The 13,479-nt window shown below is 34.7% G+C and overlaps 1 long non-coding RNA gene across 3 annotated transcripts in view; it reads right to left on the reverse strand.

Moving 5' to 3' along the window:
• The window catches only part of LOC140695623 (uncharacterized), a 151,507-nt gene that overhangs the window by 54,845 nt on the left and 83,183 nt on the right, over positions 1-13,479 (reverse strand). The gene's annotated exons all lie outside the window — the stretch shown is intronic.

Raw genomic sequence — 13,479 nt, forward strand, 5'->3', positions numbered from 1 at the left:
AACAAAAACATTTATAGAGAACCTACCATGTAGAGTGATGAAGCTAGGCCAGCCCCCCACTTCTCTTCCCTGGCAGCCCCAAAGCATTCCCTACCCATCCAATGGCCACTTTTGAGCCATGAGACAAAGACACTGTGGAAGAGAAGCAACAAACAGTTTTGAAAAAGGACTCTTAGAAAGATACAGGGCCAGCTCCTGAGTGTGTAATGGAAGTAGATGAGGAAGGAAACAAAGAGATTTTTCTTGAGGAATGTGATTGTATGCTAAGCCTACTCCTTTATGAGTTTAAGAAATACAATTTAAAATTTTGAGTTAAATTGAGAATACCTATTTGCTGTTGTTATATAGCTTAAACAATTCACCACATGGCCATGGCATTACATACATTTAAAAAGTAGTAATGATGATACTATCTCATATTCACTGAGCACTCATCCTGTGCCACACATACGCTCTGTGCTCTGCACACATTTCTTCATTTACTTCTCCCAGTGCCCCTAAGCTAGTAGGAATACCTATTATCTCCATTTTCATCTTGACGAGACTGAGATTTGGAGCCTATCTGTTATGGGCTCAGTGTAAATTTCACCTGACACTGCCCCAGCTAGGTCATGCCTGTGTATTTATTGCCCGAGGCTTCTGTGCTTATCTCTAGGGTTACACATCAGGCTGTATTAAAATGAGCTTTTAAGTGGTCTTTCTCCTCAGCTGGTTTGAGGCATCTGCCTTTGGATCCTAAACCTAGCACAATGAAGGAGTTAGATAAATACACAAATATAGATTGAACCAATGAACAAATAAACTAGAAAATAGGCAATATAAGGAGTGCTAAGTTCAGAAAAGTGGAGGTAACCACTGACTGCAGAGGTTGGGAAAGGCTTTGGGGATGAGACAGAGCCTGAGCCAAGCTTAAAAGAGGGAGAGAATTTAATGTGTAGGGAAAATGGGAGAGGATTCTGGGAGGAGCATATTATTTTAGCAAAGGCCAAATGCCTACAATGTTTTTGGGTACTAATTCTACCTCTCCAACAGAGTATTTTTAGTTGCATAGTTCATTATGTCATAGCATAAATAAGCGTACTACATTATTTTCATGTCAGCAGCCCCTTCTCCTGGACCACAGGCATGAAATATGGCCCCTGCTTCATTACGATATTTTTCTGCATACAACCCACTGAATGTATAAAACTGCAGTGAAGTCAAAATTCCCATGGATAGCTTGCATCCAATCATTTACACTTCATTAAAAAAATTCAATAGGGAAAAATGGTCAATGTTCACAATGTTAATTAACTAATCAAATACAGATTACTCTGCAAAAAATAAAGTATATATGGAATGCCAAATGACCACACACACACACAAAAATTAGTGTAAGTCACACAGTGTCCCCAAAATGACAGACTTTTGAACCCAGGCTAAATATTTAAAGAACTAATAAAGCTAGAGCATAAAGCACTTCTATTGCATCCCAAAGTACAATGGATGAAAAGAATTCATGAGGAAAAGCAATTTGTTTGAGTTGCAAGCTAAACTAGTCTCTTTTGTCATGGAACACTATTTTTATTTGAAAGAGTAACTGACAGGAAAACTATGGTTATTGAGACCTGAGCATTTAGCAAGTATTTTCTTAAAAATAAATAAAGTGAGCCTGTGACTCCGAAAACAACTGGCAGTATTTGATGCCAATGACAAAATGAGCTTTCAAACCAAAATTAGAATTTTAGAAACATATCTGCTATCATGATCTTGACAGCTTTCCAATACTTAAAGACTTTACCATATGTGATTTTTTTAAAAAAGTTATGTGAAGAAATATGTAAACATTTGGAGGATCTGCATAACTCAGTAAACCAATATTTTTCAAATAACCAATGCATGATACAAAATCATGCATGGGTAAAAGATCCTCTCAAAGTTCATGATAGACCAATGGATTTTAATGTAACAGAATATGAAAAGTTTATTGATATGATTTCAGATCCATATTGCAACTAACCTTTAAGAAACTACCACTTGTCAAGTTTTAATGTAGTATCAGGGAAAATATCCACATTTATCTAAAAAACAACAATGAAATTACCTATGCAAGGCTGAGATTTCCTCATTTGCTTTAAATGAAATATATACCATAGATCGGTGAAAAAGCAGAGATGATAAACCAGCTACTTTCTCACAACCAGCTGTTAAAGAGATTGCAAAATATAAAACAAGGCCTCTGTTCTCACTAAATTTTCTGTTTGGGGAAAATAAAGAGATTTTTAAATAAAAATGTTATTTGTGTTAGCATACAATGGGTTTAGAATTATTATTTTTTAATAATATATAAATAAATATTTTTTAACTTCTCAGTTTTAAGTAATAATATGGCAAATATGAATAGCTGTAATCTACACAATCAAAAACTCTTTAGAGTCTGCAATAATATTTAACGGCATAAAGGTCCTCAGACCAAAAAGTTTTGAGAACTTTTGCTGTACAGTATTTCACTGTGAGCAAGGATTTAATTTTAACAGTAACTTCTGGGAATATACTTGAGATAGTATATATTTAGCTTAATTTCCTCATCTGGCCCTTCTGCTTGTGGTTTCTGCTTCTCTCCAACCCTTCTTGCACTGGGCCAATCAGATCATCGTTCAGTCCAGTACTTACAGTGGCTGTTACATCAGGTGCACTTTCTTCCTCCTGGCAGGAATATCCCAGAAGGCTTTACCAAGAATGTGGGACTGTGCTGTGGCTTTAAGGATTTGGCCAGAAGGAGGTCAGAGGAGGACAGAGCAAACTAGAGCAATGTAAGCAAAAGACTTTTTCTTGGATTATGGATACAGTTTCCTGGGTTTCTCAGTTTAACAGCATCTTCTAACACCAAATATAAAACATTCTCCCTGTGTCTCTGTAAGACATAACCCTATTTTATTCTCGTCAAAATGCCTGACACTACCTGGTTTTTTCTTTGATTTTTATTCCTTTATTTTCATTCTTCTTCACTGCCTTCCCCAGAATATGAGCTCCAAGATTACAGAGACCTTGTCTGTCTTGTTCATTGATTAGAATTCTTTCTGGTAAAAAAAAAAAACAACTCTTTCTGGGACACAACAGGTACCCAATAAATACTTGTTGAACAGATCAATCATCTTCACTTCTGAAATCTATTTATTTTGCAATTCATAAAAGGTAAATGAAACCTCCAAGATCTAAAATTCTATTTTATTTCATGAGATATTAGGCTTTCCCCATTTGAGGATATAAGAAAATAACAGCATAAAGTATTCTACAAAATTTCCAGGAGCTATAGTTTTGAATTAAAATATTGTCTTTCCTTTTCTTGGTCTCATCCCATTATTCTTAGTCATATAAACAGTTGCTGCTAAATAATTTCACAACTCCCTGGAAATTCATGACTTATGAATAGTAGATTTTCATGATGTCTCTTCTAAATTATTTCTTATTCAAGCAATATATATTTACCAATCTACATATTTCATTATAAATCACATTCTATTCCTTAAATGTCTTCAACTCATGTAGATTTTTAGATTTAATCTTCTTGTGTAAAATAGCACACTTCCTGAGACTGGCTTTTAAGACTTCTAAAGCTAGAAGACAGTATTTTATTTATATGTTGCCAGCATGCCCTATATGTACCAACATAATAAGATCCCCAAGATATGCTATTAAGTAGATATAAACCAAGAGATAAGAACAAAGTATATACACTGTTCTATTTGTATTTTCTTTTAAAGAAAAGATACATAGTTCTTTAAATATTTGCATATGTGTAGATTGGCTCTGAAAGAAAACAACAGAAAACTGAAGAAGATGGTTCCCTCTTGGGAAGGGGATGGGAAGACTGGGGTAAAGAGTAGGAGACTGACCTTTTAATATGTTCTCTTTGATATCTTTTGAAATTTGTTTGTATTACTTAATTATTTAATATTAAGGAAAAAAATTTATAGGTAAAAGTGCATCCATATGCACCAACTGTAAGACAGAGAATAGTAGTGTGGTTTAAAAAACATGAACCAACTATGTGTTGCCTACAATAAACTCACTTCAAATATAATATAGGTAGGGTGAAAATAGAAGGATAGAAAAAGATAATTATGCAAACATAATCAAAACAAAGCAGGAGTAGCTATATTAATATTACATAAAGCAAACTTCAGAGCACAGATTTACCAGAGACAGAGAGTGACATTGACATAATGACAAAAGGATCAATCTACCAGTAAGACATGGCAATTCCAGATGTGTACGCACCAAACAGCATAGCTATAAAATATCTGAAGCAAAAACTAGTGGAACTGAAAGGACAAACAGGCAAATCTACAACTATAACTGGACACTTCAATGTCCCTCTCTCAACAATTAGTAGAACAACTACACAGAAAACCAGCAAGAGTATAAAATTTTCAAAATACCATCAACCAACAGAATCTAATCAACATTTATGGAACAGTCTACTCAACAATAGCAGAATTCACATTCTTTTCAAAAGCCATGGAACATACACCAAGGTAGATCATATCATAGGCCATAAAACAAACCTCAACAAATTTAAATCACACAGTGTGTTCCCTGACCACAATGGATGCAAACTAGAAATCAATAACAGAAAGAAAAATAATACACTTCTAATGAATCCATAGGTCAAAGAAGAAGTCTCAAGAGAAATTAAAAATTACATTTAACTAAATGAAAATGAAAGTATAACACATAAAAATTTGGGAGACACAACTAAAGCAATGCTGAGAGGGAAATTTATAGCACTAAATGATTACATTAGAAAAGAGGAAAAGTCTCAAATCAATAATCTAAGCTCTTACCTCATGATACCTAGAAAAAGAAGAGAAAAATAAACCCAAAATAATAATTAATAAAGATCAGAAAGAAAAAGAGAAGCCACAACTTAGTAATATCAGAAATTAAACAAGGGATATCACAACATATAATGGGTAATACAGGAGTACTGTGAATAACATGTAACTGGTCAGACATGACCACTTACATATGTAAAATTATGGACCAACTCTGAAAAGCACAAAGTACTATAACTAACTCATTATTAAACAGATAATTGGTATAGCCCAGTAACTATAAAGGAAATTGAATTCATAATTTAAAAGCTCCAAAAAGAAGTCTCCAGGTCCAGATGATTTCACTGGAGAATTCTTCCAAATATTTACAGAAGAATTTACACCAATTTTATAGAATCTCTTCCAGAGACAGAAGAGGAAAGAACACTACCAATTTATTTTATGAAGCTAGATACCAGACAAAGTGAGTATAAGAAAAGAAAACTACAGGATAAGATCACTCTTGTCAAAGTCCTTAAGAAAGCATTAACAAATTAAATTCAGCAATAAATAAAAGACTATATACCAGGATCACATGCAATGTGAGTTCAATATTTGAAAATCAGTCAATGTATGGTAGTCAATCTATCATAGTAATAGTCTAATGAAAAAAAAAATCACATGATTATATAACCTGATAAGAAAAAGTATTTGACAAAATTCAACACCCATTCATGATTAAAAGCTCTCAGAAAATTAGGAATAGAGGGAAACTTCCTCAACTTGATATAGCTAATCTTATTGTTAATGACGAAAGGCTTAATGCTTTCCCCCAAGATCAGAAACAAGGCAAAAACATCTACACTCTCATTCAACATACTACTGGAAATTCTAGATAGTACAATAAAGCAAGAAAAGGAAATAAAAGGCATGCTGATCAAAAAGAAAGAAATGACTATTTGCAGACGACATGATTGTCTACACAGAAAATCCCAAGGAATCTGCAAGAAAACTTTTAGTAATACTATGTGAGTTCAGCAAAAGCACAGGATACAAAATAAACATACAGAAATCAATTCCATTTCTATATACTAGCAATGAACACCAAAATTTAAAAATATTATACCAATTAGAATCATTAAAATAAAAAACCCAAATATTTAGGTGTAAACCTAACAAAACTTGTATAGGATTTGTATGCTGAAAACTACAAAATGCTAATAAAAAGAAATCAAAGAAGATTTAAACAAATGTAGAGACATACCATGTCTCTGGACTTAGTAAAATATTAATTCTCCTTAAATTAATATATAGGTTTAATCCAATTCTTATCAAAATCCTACCAGAAATTTTTTAGATATTGGCAAGATCATTCTTCCTACAATGTATGTGGAAAGGCAAAGGAACTAGAATAGCTTTTTAAAAAAATTTTTAAGAAGAGTAAGGGGGGAGAAAACAGTCTACTCAATGTTAAGATGTATTGTGTAGCTAAAATAATCAAAAACTGTGTGGTTTTTGTGGAGAGATAGACATACAGATCAATGGAACAGGATAGAAAACCTCAAAATACACCTACACAAATATGCCCAAATGACTTGACTAAAGTGCAAAAACAATTTAATGGAGGAAGAATAGCCTTTTCAACCAATGGTGCTAGAGCAACTGGATAATCTATAAGGAAAATAAATAAGAACCTCAACCTACACATCTTATACAAAAATTAATCCAAAATGGATTACAGACTTAAATAGAAAATTTTAAAGTACATTACCTTTTAACTAGTAGGGAAAAAAACAGGAGAAAATCTTTAGGACTGAGATCTAAGCAAAGAGTACTTAGACTCTATATCAAAAGCACAATCCACAAAAGGAAAAATTGATAAGCTGTACTCCATCAAAATGAAAACTTTTTCTCTGCAAAAGACTATAAAAAGAATAAAAAGACAGACTGGAAGAAAATATTTGCAAACTACATATCAAACAAAGGCCTTCTATATAGGATGTATAAAAAACCTTATAAAATCAAACAGTGAAAAAACTATCCAATTAGAAAATACATAAAAGACATGAAGATGTGTTTCTTCTTGTCACAGCAGTTGTTTGCAGAAGACTTGAATTTAAAGACTTACTAAAAATACATGCAAAGATGTATTTCACCACATGCTAGAGGGGGAACTGAAAAAAGAAACAGGCTAGACTTTGGAACTCCTATTCTTGATATTATTTAGGACTAAATAATCCAAAACGTATAGATGCTGAACTAATGAATTATAGGCCAACCTCTGTGGGTATAACTTCCCAATATGGTACTCCCATTGTCAATCCCAGGAGGGGTCTGGACTCAAAATGTAGAGACTAAGGGGAGTAGGACTTTCTCTGGTGAGAAGAAAAATTCTCTTCTTTACAGGGGCCTCTTGGGAATATTTAAACACTACCAAACTGAGATAGAGAGTGAGAAACTCCTTTAGCAGCCCTGAGGCAGCGGGTCCTAGAGTCTTCATCCAGGATGTAAATTATTCTGTGTGGTCCTTCCCAGCATTACTGGGCCCACCTCCCACACTGGGTGAAGTTTTGTGGCAATTTGCAGCCTGGTCTCTGCTGAGTGGAATTAGAAGAATTGGTTTTTGCTTTGAACTGAGTAACTCAGGGTACAGAGAAGATTCTCACCCCCACCAACATCAAGTTGGAGACGTGGTAAAAAAACATCTTTGTGCATCAACCTCACAAGGGTCACTGACAAGAGAGGCAATGTGTGGTGGCTTTGCAGACAGCCCAAATGGAAGAACACAGAAGACCTGCTTATCCTGTACATTCTCAAGAGAGCACCCTTGGGAACATAGGTAAAGTTAGTGGAACCACTGAGAGAGGGGTCAATTTCAGTTGGTCTCTGAGACAGGAGCTCACACCACTTGGGCATTTAAAGGAAATAAGATAATATTTTGCAGTCATTGGTTGTTCGGGCTGGGATATTTGGGTTTCACTAAGTTAAGAGAAAAGATCACTCTCCCCTTTTCAATAACATGATGTCTTTTCATTAGAAGCCTGAAATAGCAGGGTTTTTCTCTGCTCTTCCATTCCTTTGAAACCCTACTCATAATTAGCTTCCCACAACTCCTCCTCAGTTTCTTCCACCGTTACTCATCATCCTGGTCTATTTGTGTTACAGATTATGATTCTCAACCTCCATTGGTTTCACCAAGTTTAGTACCATTTTGTTATTTTAAGTCCATATTGCTAATCTTTGGGGAATATACATACTTCTCCCTTATTACTATTTCAATGCTTCCAAGTTAATCTATGCTCACAGAGGTTCTTCATCTGAGGTGTGTGGCTATGAAGATTCATGGATAAAATTCAAGCTATCCATCAGTTTGGACAAAAATAAATTTCACATCTTTATTTTTATTAACTTCTAACTGAAATTGAGCATTTCTTTCTATTATTAAGGTAAGTAACAAATCACAATGAAGTAAATGGAACATAGCAACTACTATTATTCTAATTGCTTCAGGTATCTCAAAATTAACTTATGTTCATCACTAGTTTAAGTTATTGTTGTTATCAGATGTGCCACTAGATCTTGTTATTTAATATGTTTATAATGAAGCACATAGGTCACAAATTTTTAAAATATTTTGATTACCCTTTCAGTATAATTGGTTTCTTCTGTAACCTTATATTTTTTATGCAAAAAAAATTATCCTAAGAAGGGATTCATAGGCTTAACTAAACTGTCCCAGAGAATAACAGAACAAAAATGACTTTAAACTCTTGGAATGGCCAAAAGTCTCTACAACATAATAGCAAAAAGATTAAAAGCAACCTAAACACTCAATAACAGAAGATTAGTGAAAGTAATTGTGATATATACAGACAGTAGAATATTATGTAGTCCTAAATAAACTTCTGTAGAACACTATTTAATGGCTTACATGTATAATATCACAATATGTTTTATGTAAAAGAAAAGGTTGTACATCTTCATCTTTTGTAAATCATACATACATACACATATATACATACCTACAATACATATATACAGAAAACATGTATCCAGACACACAAAAGTGCTGATGGTGATTACTTATAGTTGGTAGGAACTGTAGGTAATCTTTTTGCTTGTCTCATTTGTAAAAAGTTTCTATCCACTTGTAATTATTTTTGCAAGAAAATTTTATTAAGTTATTATCTTTAAATAAAGCCTAAGAACATGTACAAAAAGATATGTTATTCTTACCTCTGATCAGCTGTTTGTATATTCATTCAACAGATAAACCTCAGTTCAATGGTCAATGTTAAAGAATGAATTAATGCTATCTATAGAATCCATTATCATTATAAAGAAAAATCTACTTATTTTCATACAATGATTCAGCAGCTGAACCAGTAGAAATTTTAATTAAGCAGTATTTATCAACTTTCGAGGCTATGGGATCTGAAGTAAATTGTCATTAGCACAAGTATCAGATACTCATTCCTTTCAAAATTGTGTCCCACCAATCAAATAATTTTGTCTTCACAAAGTCCTTTTTGCTTTATTTTGTTTTGCCAATTGGCATTTTTGCTTTTTGAGTATCTTATAACAAACTAAAAATAAATTTAGATCCTCTAATACAAATTCTCCTATTAAAAGTTAGCATATTTTATAATACTACATATTTCTGAATTCACTTTCCCCGAGACAAAAATTTTTTTCCTCTATGATTGTGCCACACTATATAATTTTGAATGATTCTGAATCAGATTGTCACTAGAAAAAATATTCACTGTTATTTTATTTTCATACTTGGGTATTAAGAATTCCAAAATGCCTATCATATCCCTTATATGCTTGCTAATATTTTGTTAGTTGAAAGAAATATGCTAGATTTTAGTAATGCTCCTAAATGAGGTTTCATGACTTTGAAATATAGCTCTTCTGAAAGCAGACATTCATCTAATATGCAAGCTGTGACTATAAAGTAATTGACCTGATATTATTGTTTTTGTTCATAAAAGCACCACAATTTAAATGGGAAATGAATGTCATCCCCTCTAAGCAGTCACCCCATACAAACCTTGATGACAACTGCCTTTCTTCGGAACAGTCCTAGGACCTTTCTTTTGGATTTGCCTTTACTCTGTTCCTTTTTTTTTTTTTTAAACAAATGTCTTTAAATGTAGCCAAGTCTTATCCTTTAAAGTTAGATTTGCTCTTCATCAATAGCTAAAAGTAATCTAGGGTAGGAGATGGGGCCCTGGGTGCACCTGGTTAAAAAAAAAAAGTGAATGTGACAAAGCGATTGGGGGAATGCAGTTTGACACTCTAAATTAGGGGTGACATTTTAAATATTCAGCCAGAGGTATGGCAGGACACAGATCAATCAGAAGAGATGTCACTAGAGCAAAGGACTAGAGGACTCTGATCAAGATCCAACAATGAACTCTATAGTAGCAGGATTGTGAGGCTTTCTACAGAATCCAACAGGAAACTGTAGCAGAAGTTGACTGCTTCTTTAGGGGATGACTGGGTACTTGGCGGTTTCTGAGCTGTTGCATTAACGGACAAAGGAGATTTGGGTTATTTCAATGTCTGCTGAATCTTGGTCCTTCAAAAAAGGAAAGAAGCCAGTGCTGTTTCTGTGTGGTTCCAGCATTCACTCTGAAGGCATTGCCCAAAAGTTGTCTGAAGGTGTGAGAGTAACAGCAGCAATATTAGAACAAATGTATAGGATCCCAGGATAATAATTTTGAAGAGTACTTCTTATCTGAATATTTAGATTCTCTAAACCCATTAAAAGCAGACACCACGCTTTTTTTACTTTTTCTCCCTAGCACCTAACACAATGCTTAGGATACAGTAGTTACTTAAAAAATATTTGTTGAATGAATGGCATGTTTTCTAAAGAATAACTAACTTCCAAGTAAAATCTCATCTTTAAGGCTTTTAAACAGTATTTTTTATTTTTTAGACCCATAAATAGTCTTCGTTTTCTTGGAAATAATTCTAAAAATCTCTTTGAAGAAAGAAACCCACCAATATTTATCCCTGACTTGAAACCTTTTGGATAGCTGCCTACCTCTCTCTGGAAAGCAGTCCTTTGGAATGCTCTTCTAATTATTTCATAACTTGAAAAACCACAGGTAGCTGTGAGTCTGTCTTTAACTCCTTGAAGTTCCTATTATTTCTAGCCAGAGTCTCTTTTAGCAGAGAGGACTTGAGCTTTCCCAAGATTAGGGCTCCTATACCATGGCTACTGGCCAATATTTATCAGGTGATGGGTGTCTAATACTGTGCACTTAATACATCAGCTTCTTCTCCTAATAACTTCTTTTATAGCTGAGGAAATTGAGTCCCAGATAGTTAAGCAACTTCCCCACATTTTCATAGCTAGCAAATGGTGAAGGTATATTTGAATCCAAGCAACTTGATTCCAGAGCTGAGCACCCTTGACCAACACAGTATAATGAGCAGAAGTTTGTTCATCTTTAGTCAATCAATAGAGTAGGAATTGAAGGATTTCCTGCACCTGAAAAGTACCCCAGAGCTCCTATTACACTGATGCTCAGAAACTAGGTTTCAGAAGGAAGATTTCATTGCACATTCACCTTTCAAGTGTCGCTGAACACATACATGTTCAGGCCCTATTCTAGGTTCTTACTCAAGTCTTCTAGGACTCCTTTTCCACTACTCCAAATGGGGAAAACCCAGAACTTCCGTGTTCAGTTTGAATTCTGGATCCTAAGTAATCATCCTCCTCAATGAACTGCAAAACAGACATGTCTCTAGAGAGGAGGAGATCTACTGCTCTCTTCTTCCTGGATTCCCCTAGGGGAGTGAGTATGTGATCTTCTTTGACATCTTGTCCTTATAAAGAGACTGACAGGGGCAGGAGGAGGAGGTGGACATTCAGATTGAAACACAAAGACTGTTTGGAACACAGATAACATATAAACATTCCCTGGTTGTGGCGGCGTTTCTCTGCTTCCGCAGGATTACCCTGTACAATGCCGGTATTCAGAGCCAGGGCCCCACAGGCTAATTGTTTCATCTATGAATTTTATGTTTTAGGAGGCACTTCAAGTTATACAGTGGTCTTCTTATGTGTTATCATAATTACGTACCATCAAAACATTAGCTGAACTTTGTACCTTCCCTGAACAATTAAGTTGCACTTTAAAGGTAGGTTAATAAATAACCAAGGGGAAGGCCACCAAAGGACTAAACCTGGAACAGTGAACTGTATTGAGTGCCCCAAGCAAGCCGAGAGATTAAAAATAGTAACTTTTCAACAAAAGTTACCTCACATGTGCTGAGAATCTGGTCTGCTGTGAGAGAGTTGATGACTCTGCCCCACTCCGGCCCTAGTAAGATTTCAAGATAAAATAAAAATCTCTCACAACAACAACAACAAAATAAAGAGTTCCTTCCATCTTTTCATAAAACCCTAAATCCCCAATATTAGAGTCATCCTAATGTTCTCAATTATTTATTTTTAATTTTTTATCCTATAAGGCATAGCCTTAAGTCTTTTTTTGAACAAAGTACAATATAAATTTTTTAAAAAGAAGCAAACAAATACATAAATAAATCAATAATTGGAAGATTCCATTCTTTCACAGATTTCAAAGATTTGATCCTTGTGAAAGGGAGAGAGAGGGAGATGGTGTTTTAAGCAATGTTCAGTAATTTTCACTTTAGTGTAAAAAAGTACCTGAGTCTTTCTTAAGAAAAGATTTTGCTAGAAGACAAAAAGTGAGTTTGTTTCACCCTTTTCTGAGAGGCAAATATGTCAGAACGTTCCTTGTTCTGATTTTGGTCCAAGAATAGAATTGAGTTATCTTTAAAATCGAACATCAAAATCTTTCTCTCTCTCAGAAGTAAAATGTTGAGGTATACCCATTGTCTATTTTGTGGAAGAGAAATCATATTTAAATCTAAAATTGAAAAGGAACTTCCCCCTCACATTCCTTTCTTATATTCAAAGGCAAATAATCAAGTTAACCACCCCGTAGTCACATAACCAATAAGAATAAAATGGTAAAGCATTTTTGTCAGAGCGATTACAGAAAACCAGTCCCTTTATCTTGTGGAATGTTTCTGATTGTTCTGGCCCTCTAAACTTCCCCCCTCCTGTGTTTAAGTCAAAATATCACATCAATAATACATGATGCTCAAATCTTGCAATTTCAGGCTCAAGAATGACATGGAGCATGCAAAACAGACATTACAGCAGACAGTTGTGCTTTGTGGAAACTATGGTGCAATAGCCTGAAAAATAGCTTCAAGTGATAAAAACGCAGTGCACTGACCCCCTGGAAAGAATTGTGTCCACGGGTCCTGGAAGATGTCTGTTGTCTAACACCCTCACTCCACGTCTGAGCCCTTTCGCTCCATGTGGTTTTTCCCTGAGGGATCATTATTGGGTTTCATAATGATTAGTTTGTGTATGAAAAAGGAAAGCTCAAGACTATAATTTCATACATACTTTAAAAAAAACATATAAAGAAAATTCAGTAGCGAGACAAGTAATCTCCTGGAGCCCGCTGTGACCAAGAGTATACCTGTGAGGGAGACAAGCTGATAACTGAATGTCTCAGCGCCCAAGGGGACAAACCACAGAGAGGAAAGCTTTGTTGTCCCTCTAGTTTAGGGAGCTCTGCAACCCGGGTGCCTGCTTCAGACATAAAGAAAGTGCCCACCG

Source organism: Vicugna pacos, chromosome 3 (assembly GCF_048564905.1).
Source record: "Vicugna pacos chromosome 3, VicPac4, whole genome shotgun sequence".
Lineage (NCBI taxonomy): Eukaryota > Metazoa > Chordata > Mammalia > Artiodactyla > Camelidae > Vicugna > Vicugna pacos.